The sequence below is a fragment of the Stegostoma tigrinum genome, unplaced genomic scaffold, assembly GCF_030684315.1.
Source record: "Stegostoma tigrinum isolate sSteTig4 unplaced genomic scaffold, sSteTig4.hap1 scaffold_201, whole genome shotgun sequence".
Lineage (NCBI taxonomy): Eukaryota > Metazoa > Chordata > Chondrichthyes > Orectolobiformes > Stegostomatidae > Stegostoma > Stegostoma tigrinum.
In genome coordinates, this window is record NW_026728139.1 from 349,065 (window position 1) to 361,808 (window position 12,744).

The following is a 12,744-nucleotide window of genomic DNA, read 5'->3' on the forward strand; positions in this document are numbered from 1 at the left end:
CTAACCCGCTCACAGGGGCTGGCCCCCTGCAGCCCTGACCCGCTCAGAGGAACTGGCCCCCGCAGCCCCGACCCGCTCACAGGCACTGGCCCCCACAGCCATGACCTGCTCACAGGCACTGTCCCCCGCAGCCCTCTCCCGGTCACAGCGATTTTCCCCCACACCCCTGACCCCCTCACAGTTCCTGGCCCCCGCAGCCCTGACCCGCTCACAGGCTCTGGCCCCCGCAGCCCTGACCCGCACACAGGCACTGGCCCCCGCAGCCCTGACCCGCTCAAAGGGACTGACCCCGCAGCCCTGACCCGCGCACGGGACTTGCCCCCCGCAGCCCTGTTCCGCTCACAGCGATTTGCCCACTGCAGTCCTTTCGCGCTCACAGGGACTGGCCCTCGCAGCCCAGACCCGCTCACAGCAACTTGCCCCCCGCAGCCCTGTCCCGCTGACAGCGACTTGCCGCTGCAGACCTGATCCGCTCACAGGGACTGGCCCCCGCATTCCTGTCGCTCTCACAGCGGCTGGCCCCCACAGGCCTGACCACTCACAGCGATTTGCCCCCTGCAGTCCTGTCGCGCTCTCAGGGACTGGCCGCTGTAGCCCTGTCCAGCTGACAGCAACTGGCCCCCTCAGCCCTGTCCCGCTGACAGGGACTGGCTCCCGCAACCCTGTCCCGCTGACAGTGACTGGCCCCCGCAGCCCTGTCCCGCTGACAGGGAATGGCCCCCGCAGCCCTGACCCGCTCACAGCGAATGGCCCCCGCAGCCCTGACCCGCTCACAGCGACTTGCCCCCCGCAGCTCTGACCCGCTCACAGCGACTTGCCCCCGCAGCCCTGACCCGCTCACAGGGACTGGCCCCCGCTGCCCTGACCCGCTCACAAGCACTGGCCCCCGCAGCCCTGACCCGCTCACAGGGACCGGCCCCCGCAGCCCTGACCTGCTCACAGGGACTGGCCCCCTGCAGTCCTGTCCCGCTGACAGGGACTTCCCCCCGCAGCCCTGACCCGCTCACAGGGACTGGCTGCCGCAGCCCTGACCCGCTCACAGGGACTGGCCCACGCAGCCCAGACCCGCTCACAGCGACTTGCCCCCTGCAGCCCTGACCCGCTCACAGCGACTTGCCCCCTGCAGTCCATTCCCGCTGACAGGGACTGGCACCGCAGCCCTGTCCCGCTGACAGGGAATGGCCCCCGCAGCCCTGATCCGCTCACAGCGATTTACCCCGCAGTCCTGTCCCGCTGACAGGGACTTGCCCTCGCAGCCCTGACCCGCTCCCAGGGACTGGCCCCCGCAGCCCTCTCCCGCTCACAGGGATTGGCCCCCGCAGCCCTGACCCGCTCACAAGCACTGGCCCCCGCAGCCCTGACCCGCTCACAAGCACTGGCCCCCGCAGCCCTGACCCGCTCACATGCACTGGACCCTGCAGCCCTGACCTGCTCACAGTGACTGGCCCCCGCAGCTCTGACCCGCTCACAGGGACTGGCCCCCTGCAGTCCGACCCGCTCACATGAACTGGCCCCCGCAGCCCTGACCCGCACACAGGGACTGGGTCCTGCAGCCCTGACCCGCTCACAGCGATTTGCCCCCTGCAGTCCTGTCCCGCTGACAGGGACAGTCCCCCTGCAGTCCTGACCCGCTCACAGGGACTGGCCCCCACAGCCCTGATCCGCTCCCAGTGACTTGCCCCCGCAGCTCTGACCCACTCACATGGACTGGCCCCCGCAGCCCTGACCCGCTCACAGGGACTGGCCCCCGCAGTCCTGACCCGCTCACAGGGACTGGACCCCACAGCCCTGATCCGCTCACAGCGATTTACCCCGCAGTCCTGTCCCGCTGACAGGGACTTGCCCTCGCAGCCCTGACTCGCTCACAGGGGCTCGCCCCCGCAGCCCTGACCCGCTCACAGGGACTGGCCCCCACTGCCCTGACCCGCTCACAGGGGCTCGCCCCCACATCCCTGACCCGCTCACAGGGGCAGGCCCCCTGCAGCCCTGACCCGCTCACAGGGACTGGACCCGCAGCCCTGACCCGCTCACAAGCACTGGCCCATCGCAGCCCCGACCCGCTCACAGGCACTGGCCCCCGCAGCCCTGACCCGCTCACAGGAACTGGCCCCCGCAGCCATGACCTGCTCACAGGGACTGTCCCCCGCAGGCCTCTCCCGGTCACAGCGATTTTCTCCCGCACCCCTGACCCCCTCACAGTTACTGGCCCCCGCAGCCCTGACCCGCTCACAGCGACTGGCCCCCTGCAGTCAGACCCGCTCACATGAACTGGCCCCCGCAGCCCTGTCCCGCTCGCAGTGATTTGCCCCCTGCAGTCCTTTCGCGCTCACAGGGACTGGCCCCCCGCAGCCCTGACCCGCTCACAGGCTCTGGCCCCCGCAGCCCTGACCCGCACACAGGGACTGGGTCCTGCAGCCCTGACCCGCTCACAGCGATTTGCCCCCTGCAGTCCTGTCCCGCTGACAGGGACAGTCCCCCTGCAGTCCTGACCCGCTCACAGGGACTGGCCCCCACAGCCCTGATCCGCTCACAGCGATTTACCCCGCAGTCCTGTCCCGCTGACAGGGACTTGCCCTCGCAGCCCTGACCCGCTCACAGGGGCTCGCCCCCACATCCCTGACCCGCTCACAGGGGCTGGCCCCCTGCAGCCCTGACCCGCTCAGACGGTCTGGACCCGCAGCCCTGACCCGCTCACAAGCACTGGCCCCCGCAGCCCCGACCCTCTCACAGGCACTGGCCCCCGCAGCCATTACCTGCTCACAGGGACTGTCCCCTGCAGCCCTCTCGGTCACAGCGATTTTCCCCCGCACCCCTGACCCCCTCACAGTTACTGGCCCCCGCAGCCCTGACCCGCTCACAGGCTCTGGCCCCCGCAGTCCTGACCCGCTCGCAGGGACTGGCCCCCACAGCCCTGACCCGCTCACAGGGACTGCCCCCCCGCAGCCCTGACCCGCTCACAGGGACTGGCCCCCGCAGCCCTGTCCCGCTCACAGGGATTGGCCTCCGTAGCCCTGTCCACTCACAGCGGCTGGCCCCCGCAGCCCCGACCTGCTCACAGCGATTTGCCCCCTGCAGTCCTGACCCGCGCAGAGGGACTGGCCCCCGATCCCTGACCCGCTCACAGCGATTTGCCCCCTGCAGTCCTGTCGCGCTCAGTGGTACTGGCCCACGCAGCCCTCTCCCGCTGACAGGGACTGACCCCCGCAGCCCTCTCCCGCTGACAGGGACTGGCCCCCGCAGACCTGTCCCGCTGACAGGGACTTGCCCCCGCAGCCCTGACCTGCTCACAGCGACTTGCCCCTCCTTCCTGTCCTGCTCACAGGCACTTGTTCCTTCCGTCCTGACCCGCTCATAGCGTCTTGCCTCCCATCCCTCTTAGACAGGTCACCCCTTGCTCAGAAACGGTCCCAATTATCCATGAACCGGAAACCCTGCCCCCTGTGCCAGCTCCTTAACCATGCATTCATCTCACCTATCTTTCTATGACTTAGCTCACTAACATGTGGCACTCATGGCAACCCATAAATTATTACCCTCTCGGTCCTGCCTTTCAGCCTCTTTGCTAACTCCTTGCACATAGTCCGCAGGATGTCATCCCTCTTTCGGCCTATGTCATTGGTACCAACGTGCCCCGTGGCCTCTGGCTGCTCACCCTCCCCTTTAAGAATTTGTTGCAACCACTCAGAGATGTCCTTGACCTTGGCACCAGGGAAGCAACACGCGGCCCTTGTGTCTCAAATGTGGCAACAGAATCTATGCCCCCAACGAATGAGTCTCCAACCACGTTCGCTCACTTGGATTTGCCTTACTCTGTCCCACAGCAGGGTGGTTTGTACTATGGACCTGGCTACTGCTGATTATATAACTGACCCAGTTTAGTTTTAGATCAGTGTTAACCTTGGTTTAGTGGATAGCCAAGCACCTCAGTAGTCTACAATACAGGAGAAATACATTAGAAGCTGACAGATTCTGTGACAGTCAAGAACAAGCACTGAATTGTTCTGACCTCATTTCCAACACCTGGCCCGTAGCCTTGCATGGCTTGGATTGCACTTGCACATCAAAAAAAAATAAATGTAACGATGATGTGAGGGTAAGGACATGGAATTTTTTTGATATGGTCATATTCTCTCTTGTTGGAGCTGATTGCTGCTTAGCACTTGTATGGTGCAAATGTAACTTATCCTTTATCAGGCCAAGCCTGATCGTTGTCCAAGTCTCACTGTATTTTCTCATCGTTGACTTAATGTTGGTTCGGCCCAACAGTGTTGTACATACCCTGCCTATTCTGAAACTTTACCACTTAATATTAAGTCTACTAAAGAGAAGTATCCAATCTGCCTTCCAAACCACTTCAACGACCTGGTCCATTACATTGGGGGATCAACAGGCATGCACATCAAGATCCTGAGATCCCTCTGATCATTGGTGCTTGTGAGGTCCCTATGATTCATCATGGGCTCCAAGATCTGATTGTGCTGTGTCACCTAATCCTTATCCCATTTGTCCTGACATGAAATAATGTTCACAAACGCTTCTCAAAAATTCTTCCCAGTCCTACTTTTTGCAATCATGACACAGGTGAGCATAAAACTTGGAACACGACAGCAACAGGAATGTGCCCTTTGGCCCACCATGTTGGGCCAAACATGACAACAAATGAAATAATCCCTTCTGCCTGTCCTTGATCCATAGTCCTCCATTCCTTACCTATTCGCGCACTTAACTAAAAGTCCCTTTTAAATGCTTTCATCGTATCTGCATCCACTACCACCCCGGGCAATGTATTCCACACTTTTAACATGCTCAGTGTGAAATATTTGCCCCTCACATCTCTTTTGAACTTCCCCCCTCTCAGCTTAAATGCATGCCCCCTAATAGTGGACACTTCAACTCCGGGGGAGAAATTTTCTGACCGTTAGCTGTATTTATGTATCTCCTAATTTTATAGACTTCTATCAAGCCTGCCCTCAGCTTCTACTGCTCCAGAGAAAACGAAGAGTTTTTCCAGCTTCTCCCTCTCGTTCATACCCTCTATTCCAGTCAGCATGCTGGTAAATCTCTTCTGCACCCTGTCCAAAGCCTGCACGTCCTTAGTGTAATGTGGCGGCCAGAATTGAATGCAATACTCTGTGTGGTCTCACCAAAGTCTTGTAAAGCTGCAATGTGACATCCTGACTCTTGCACTGAGTTCCCCTATGAATAAAGGCAAGCATGCGATATGCCTTCTTGACCACCCTATCTACTTGTGTGGCTACTGTCAGGGAGTTATGGTCTAGGACCCCAAGATCCCTCTGGACATCACTGCTGTTTGGGGTCCTGCCATTAACTGTGTATCCCTTTCCTGAACACTTGGTCTCCTAAAATGCAACACCTCATGCCTGCCCAGATTAAATTCCATCGGCCATTTCTCCGCTCGTGTTTGCAATTGGTCTGTATCTTGCTGTGTCCTTTGACAACCTTCCATGCTGTCCACAAGTCCACTGGTCCTTATATCATCTGCAAACTTACTAATCCCCCATCTACATTTGCAACCAAGTCATTTACATATATCACAAACAGCAGAAGTCACATCGATGCGGAACACCACTCGTCACTGAGCTGCAGCCAGAAAAACAGCTTTCCACCACTGAGACGGCAAGAACTGTAGATGCTGGAATCAGAGATAACCAAGTGTGGAGCTGGAGGAACGCAGCAGGTCAGGCTGCATCAGAGGAACAGGAAAGCTGACATTGTTGATGCTGCCTGGCCTGCTGTGTTCTCTTTGTTAGCCTTCCACCGCTACCGTCTGCCTTATATGGGCAGGCCAAGTCACCACGGATCTCATGGATCTTAATCTTCTGGATGAGCATACCATGAGGGACCTTGTTGAAAACCTTCGTAAAATCCATGTATATGTTATCAACTGTTCTGCCCTAATTGATCACCCTTGTCACCTCCTTGAAAACTTCAACTGACTTGGTAAGACATAACCTGCCCCGCATAATGCCATGCTGGCTGTCCCTTATTAGCCCATACCTTTGAGACATGAGACACTCACCAGTCTGTAGTTTCCTGGAAAGTCCCTGTTTTCCTGCTTGAACAGAGGAACGACTTTATCCACTCACCAGTCTCCGCAACCCCTCCAGTGCCTGGCAAGGATATCAGATCCTGTTGAAAGTGGGGTGTTGATGCATTTGTGTCATGATTGTGTTTTGTTTCAGCCCTAACATTCAAAGCAGTGCAAGAATGTCTTTGCGCAGCAGGCGAGTTGTGATGAGACTGAGCCTTCATACAATTGCAAGATGTTGAAAATTTGCCATTATTTATGAAAACAGTGATAAATTTCCATGATCAACATTTCTGTTACACTGCAATGATTATCCCGTGGCATGTAAAATCAGAAAGATACGATAAAATGAGACTGGGTCATATGTAGGGAGAATGTTTGCCTTTCATGTCTATAGAAGTAGTGAAATATTTCCATGAATCTAAGAGTCACTTTTCCGTTCATTGAAGGACACAATCATCGCCTTGGAAGCTTCATCACGATACTACTTTGCATTTCTGAAGAGGGAAGAAGAAATCAACATGCAAATTCAATTCCATGGTTTTGGAAGTCCCATTGAGAACACGATTCATTTGCGCCGGCATAATGCTCTGACCGAGAAAGAATTGAAGGTGAGTTTGTAGTTTGGAAGATCGCAGCAATTTATGCATCAACTTGTTCATCAATAATGTTCCATTGCTTTCAAACTGCATTTTCCACTCTGCAAGATAATAACTGTTAGAACAAGCAACAGGATGGGTAGGTGGTCTATGGGGAATGCAATGTTACAAAACCCAATCCATTCAACCACATAATTCAGATATGTCAACAAATGAAATATTCCAGCACAGGATAAAACAAGGAAGAAGAGAGTGAGGAGGCAATAGCTCTGATGACAAAAGAACAGAAATTTACCTTTATCCATTCGAGCAAAAAAGCAGGCACACAAATAAATAATCATCTAACAATGCACGTGTGCAACGGAGGCTACAGGGGGACTAAGAATGCCGAATTGTTGTCATGCGTATTGCTGAAAGGATGATTGAAACAGAATCTGTGGTAAATTTGAAGAAATACAGATGATGCATCTCAGGATGTTGGAGGAAGAACATTTATGGACTGAGGCAAATTGTATTGCCCTTTACAGGAGTTATTAGGTTCATAATGAATTGAAAGACTTCCTTCTGTGCTGAAAGCTTTAGTTTAGTTGCAGCTGGATGACAATTTCTGTTCCTGGTAGTATTTAGCAAACTGTTAAAAGTGAATGTCACTGCACAGAATTCCAAACATGACTCCAATCAGTAGAGAAAATATCCAAGGGGTATCATGCGTTGTATCCTCTCATGTTGAACAATGCAGCTACAGATACAATGGAGGCACTGATGATAATCTTCCAAGAATCCTTAGATCGTGGAAAATTCTCAGAGGATTGAAAGATTGTGAACATAACACCATTATTACAAAGATACTTCGACAAAATAGCAAGCCAGTATTGCCAATTTAGGTCAACCTGGGTAGATGTTCATGCCGGCAATGAAAGATGAAATAACAGGGTACTTAGTGTGCTATAACATCCTACAGAGTTAACATCCTTTTATAAAGGGGAAATAATACTTGACAAACTTGCTACAGTGCTTTGAGAAGGAAACAAACATTACTGATGAAGGACCACCAGTTGATGTTGTCCATTGAGATTTCAACAAAGCATTTGATAAGGTACAGCTCATAAGGTGTCTCAAATGAAAAGAGCCCATGTGTTCAAGGGTAGTTTGTTCGGATGGACAGAGGACTGCATCGTAAATAGAAGTAGAGTCGTAGCAGCAGGATGGTAACTGACAAGTCATGTACGGCCACAGAGCGAATGCCGCGGATGCCATACACCTCATGTTGACTGGGTTGATTTCGGAAATGGCGGAGGGGATTGCTATGCTTAGGAAAGTTGGGCAGGCTGGGACTACGTTCATTGGCGTTTATAAGATTGAAAAAATCTTATTTTTTCAACATGTAAGATTCTAAAGAGGCTTGATAGTGTATATCCGTAGAGATTACTCCCATTTGTGAAAGATTTTACGACCAGAGGCCACATTTTCAAATTGGTTGCCTATTAATTCAGGGAAGAATTACTTCTTTCAGGTTGTAGCACTCTATTGAACACTTTAGCCAAGAAGGTTTTAGAGGTAATGCCATTAATCATATGCTAGGCTGTAACGGCCAGGTTAATTTTTAAATCAAGAAACAATGATAATGAGAAAAGGGTCGAGGCCTGAAACGTCAGCTTTTGTGCTCCTGAGATGCTGCTTGGCCTGCTGTGTTCATCCAGCTTCACACTTTGTTATCTTGGATTCTCCAGCATCTGAGCTTCCCATTATCAGTGATAATGAGAAAGGGGTAGCCTTTACAGTGGAAGATACTTCAAGGATCCCCTTATTACTAAAGAATACAGGGAGGAATTAAACACATCACTACCACTCCATCACTACCATTAGAGAAGTAGCAGTAGACAATCTAATGGAGTGAAAGCAGATTAGACTCTTTGCCGTGATGGTTGACTTTCTAAGATTCTCAACAATGAGCTTCAGAGTCGGTGTCTGCGTTGATTGTAATTTCCCAAAAAGGTTTAGATTCCAGAGAAGCATCTGAGGGCTGGAAAACTGCCGATGTGACATACCTATTTAAAAAGGAGAGAGGCAAAAAGAAGATAACTACAACCGAAACAACGTAACATCAATTGTTGGAAATATGTGGCAATCAACTATGAAGGAAATAATAGCAGGGCATTTGGAAAATCAGAATCTAATCAAACAGAATCATCATAGATAATGGGAACTGCAGATGCTGGAGAATCCAAGATGACAAAATGTGAGGCTGGATGAACACAGCAGGCCAAGCAGCATCTCAGGAGCACAAAAGCTGACGTTTCGGGCCTAGACCCTTCATCAGAGAGGGGGATGGGGTGAGGGTTCTGGAATAAATAGGGAGAGGGGGAGGCGGACTGAAGATGGAGAGAAAAGAAGATAGGTGGAGAGAGTATAGGTGGGGAGGTAGGGAGGGGATAGGTCAGTCCAGGGAAGACGGACAGGTCAAGGAGGTGGGATGAGGTTAGTAGGTAGATGGGGGTGTCGCTAGGGGTGGGAGAAGGGATGGGTGAGAGGAAGAACAGATTAGGGAGGCAGAGACAGGTTGGACTGGTTTTGGGATGCAGTGGGTGAAGGGGAAGAGCTGGGCTGGTTGTGTGGTGCAGTGGGGGGAGGGGACGAATTGGGCTGGTTTAGGGATGTGGTGGGAGAGATTTTGAAACTGGTGAAGTCCACGTTGATACCATTATGCTGCAGGGTTCCCAGGCGGAATATGAGTTGCTGTTCCTGCAACCTTGGGGTGGCATCATTGTGGCACTGCAGGAGGCCCATGATGGCCATGTCATCTAAAGAATGGGAGGGGGAGTGGAAATGGTTTGCGACTGGGAGGTGCAGTTGTTTGTTGCGAACTGAGCGGAGGTGTTCTGCAAAGCGGTCCCCAAGCCTCCGCTTGGTTTCCCCAATGTTGAGGAAACCACACCGGGTACAGTGGATGCAGTATACCACATTGGCAGATGTGCAGATGAACCTCTGCTTAATGTGGAATGTCATCTTGGGGCCTGGGATAGGGGTGAGGGAGGTGGTGTGGGGGCAAGTGTAGCATTTCCTGCGGTTGCAGGGGAAAGTGTCGGGTGTGGTGGGGTTGGAGGGCAGTGTGGAGCGAACAAGGGAGTCACGGAGAGTGTGGTCTCTCCGGAAAGCAGACAGGGGTGGGGATGGAAAAATGTCTTGGGTGGTGAGGTCGGATTGTAGATGGCGGAAGTGTCAGAGGATGATGCGTTGTATCCGGAGGTTGGTGGGGTGGTGTGTGAGAACGAGGGGGATCCTCTTGGGGCGGTTGTGGTGGGGGTGGGGTGTGAGGGATGTGTTGCGGGAAATATGGGAGATGCGGTCAAGGGCGTTCTTGATCACTGTGGGGGGCAAGTTGCGGTCCTTGAAGAACTTGGACATCTGGGATGTGCGGGAGTGGAATGTCTTATCGTGGGAGCAGAAGCGGCGGAGGCGGAGGAATTGGGAATAGGGGATGGAATTTTTGCAGGATGGTGGGTGGGAGGAGGTGTATTCTGGGTAGCTGTGGGAGTCGGTGGGCTTGAAATGGACATCAGTTACAAGCTGGTTGCCTGAAATGGAGACTGAGAGGTCCAGGAAGGTGAGGGATGTGCTGGAGATGGCCCAGGTGAACTGAAGGTTGGGGTGGAAGGTGTTGGTGAAGTGGATGAACTGTTTGAGCTCCTCTGGGGAGCAAGAGGCGGCACCGATACAGTCATCAATGTACCGGAGGAAGAGGTGGGGTTTGGGGCCTCCAGTGACAGTGCAGCACTCCCTTAATATTGTGAAAGATTTTACGACCAGAGGCCACATTTTCAAATTGGTTGCCCATTAATTTAGGGGAAGAATTACTTCTTTCAGGTTGTAGCAATCTATTCAACACTTTAGCAGAGAAGGTTTTAGAGGTAATGCCATTAATTATATGCTCGGCCGAGATGGCCAGGTTAATTTTTAAATCAAGGAACAACGACAATGAGAAAAGGGTAGCCTTTACAGTGGAAGATACTTCAAGGATCCCCTTATTACTACAGAATACAGGGAGGAATTAAACACATCACTACCACACCATCACTACCATGAGAGAAGTTGTAGTAGACAATCTAATGAGTGAAAGCAGATTAGACTCTTTGCCGTGATGGTTTACTTTCTAAGATTCTGAACAATGAGCTTCAGAATCGGTGTATGCATTGATTGTAATTTCCCAAAAAGTTTTAGATTCGAGAGTAGCTTCTGAGGGCTGGAAAAATGCTGATGTGACATTCCTATTTAAAAAGGAGAGAGGCAAAAAGAAGATAACTACAACCGAACCAGCCGAACATCTATTGTTGGAAATATGTGGTGATCAACTGTGAAGAAAATAATAGCAGGACATTTGGGAAATCAGAATCTAATCAAACAGAATCACCACAGCCTGCTGAAAGAGAAATTATGTCTGGCTAATTTGTTTTGGTTTTTGGAGGAAGTTTTGGAAGGAGAATTAATAGAGGAAAACCAGTAAATGTGTTGTGTTTGGACTTGGAGAAAGCATTTGAGAATGTACTCAAAAGTAATAAGCTGAGAGCTGAGGTTTTGAAGGTAGTATATTGCGATGGTTCAGTATGCTTTGCATGTTCTGGAAGGAGAGATCACATCTCGAGTGAAATGCACCAAATGAATATATATTTTGGGGAACTTGGTGGCAATGTGGCAAGTCAGCGCAGAGGGTAAGAGGTGCCATTTGCTTGCTTTTTTTTGCCTGATAGTTCGTAAGCAGTTTTTGTTGAGACAGGGTGAATTGAAGCCAGAATCAGGGACCGAGAGGGTGAACCAGGTTCATTGGTTGGTGATCGCTACTGGTTTCAGAATCTATTATCGGTAGCTTTCAGATTGAAAGTCAATCGGAGAAATATTTACAGGCTACAAACTAAAAGACCAGAATGTTTTCAAATCAAATTAAGATCCAAGTAATTGAAATGGAGATGCCAGGCCAGATGATGATTTATTCCTACATGACGGGGGAGTGGTCAGACCCCATACTCCAGCTCAGGGTTGATGAACTGGAATCTCAGTTTCGACCAATCAACAAATCATGTGGGGCAGAGTTACCAGGGAATGCTGTGCTTCAGGAGGCAGTCACACACCTTAGATTAACTAGCTGAAACTCGGTCAGTGGCCAGAGACGTGAGAGTGTGACAAAGAACAGGGCAGGTGGAAGGATCCAGGATGTAGTGCAGAAGGAACCTTGGCCTTTGATCTTATCTAACAGGTTTGAGATTCTTTCTTCCTGTGTGGATGAGAGTGCAGGGTATAGGGAAGATGAGTAAACTGACTGTAGCACTGTGGTACAGGGGGGACATTCAGGAGGGGATAAAAAGTGAAATGTAGTTATAATCAGAGGTAGTGTAGTTTGGGGAATGAACACTGTTCGTTGTGACTAGGATCGAGAGTCTCGAAAGTAGTGTTGCCTGCCTGGTGCCCAGGTTCAGGATATTCCATCTCGGCTACAAAGGAACTTGAAGTGGGAGGAGTAGAAATCCAGCTTTTGTGGTCCACACAGGTACCATTGATATGGAAGAAAGAGGAAAGAGGTTCTGCTGAGGGATTATGAGCACTGAGGTGCTGAATGAGAAAGCAGAACCAGAATGGTAATAATCTCTGGATTATTATCTGAGCAATTTGGCACGGTGTGAGCATCATTATAGATGCAAATGCATTGTTCAAATGGTGGCATGGCAGAAATGTGTTTGAATTCATGGGACATTGGCATCGGTATGGGGAAGGAGGGAGTCGTTCTGTTGTTATAGGCTCGACGAGAATCATTTTGGGACAAGTATCCTGGCAAAATACAGAGCTCGGTCTTGGGGTAGGGCGTTAAAATAAAAAGTGTGGAGCGGGTGAACTCAGTTGCATGGAAAATTGTGGAAAGAGTTAGAAGCTGGTAAGTGCTCAGCAAAGTTTCCAGAGCAAGTAATAGGACAAAAAGTATCGAAATGGTCAGGAATCTCACTTCAGCTGCAGCAGATAAGAAGGGTGGCTGTAAATGCCAGACTGAAGATCTTGTATTGAATTGCAGGGAGTGTATGAAACAAAGTGAATGAGTTTGTGGAGCAGATT

General features: G+C 51.5%; 1 long non-coding RNA gene across 2 annotated transcripts in view; it reads left to right on the forward strand.

The window, feature by feature from the left end:
• LOC132207906 (uncharacterized) overlaps nt 1-12,744 on the forward strand; it is a 240,275-nt gene that overhangs the window by 126,845 nt on the left and 100,686 nt on the right. For both annotated transcript variants that reach the window (XR_009443982.1, XR_009443983.1), the window contains one exon: nt 6,499-6,660. This is a non-coding gene — a long non-coding RNA (uncharacterized LOC132207906). The remainder of the gene's footprint in view (nt 1-6,498; nt 6,661-12,744) is intronic.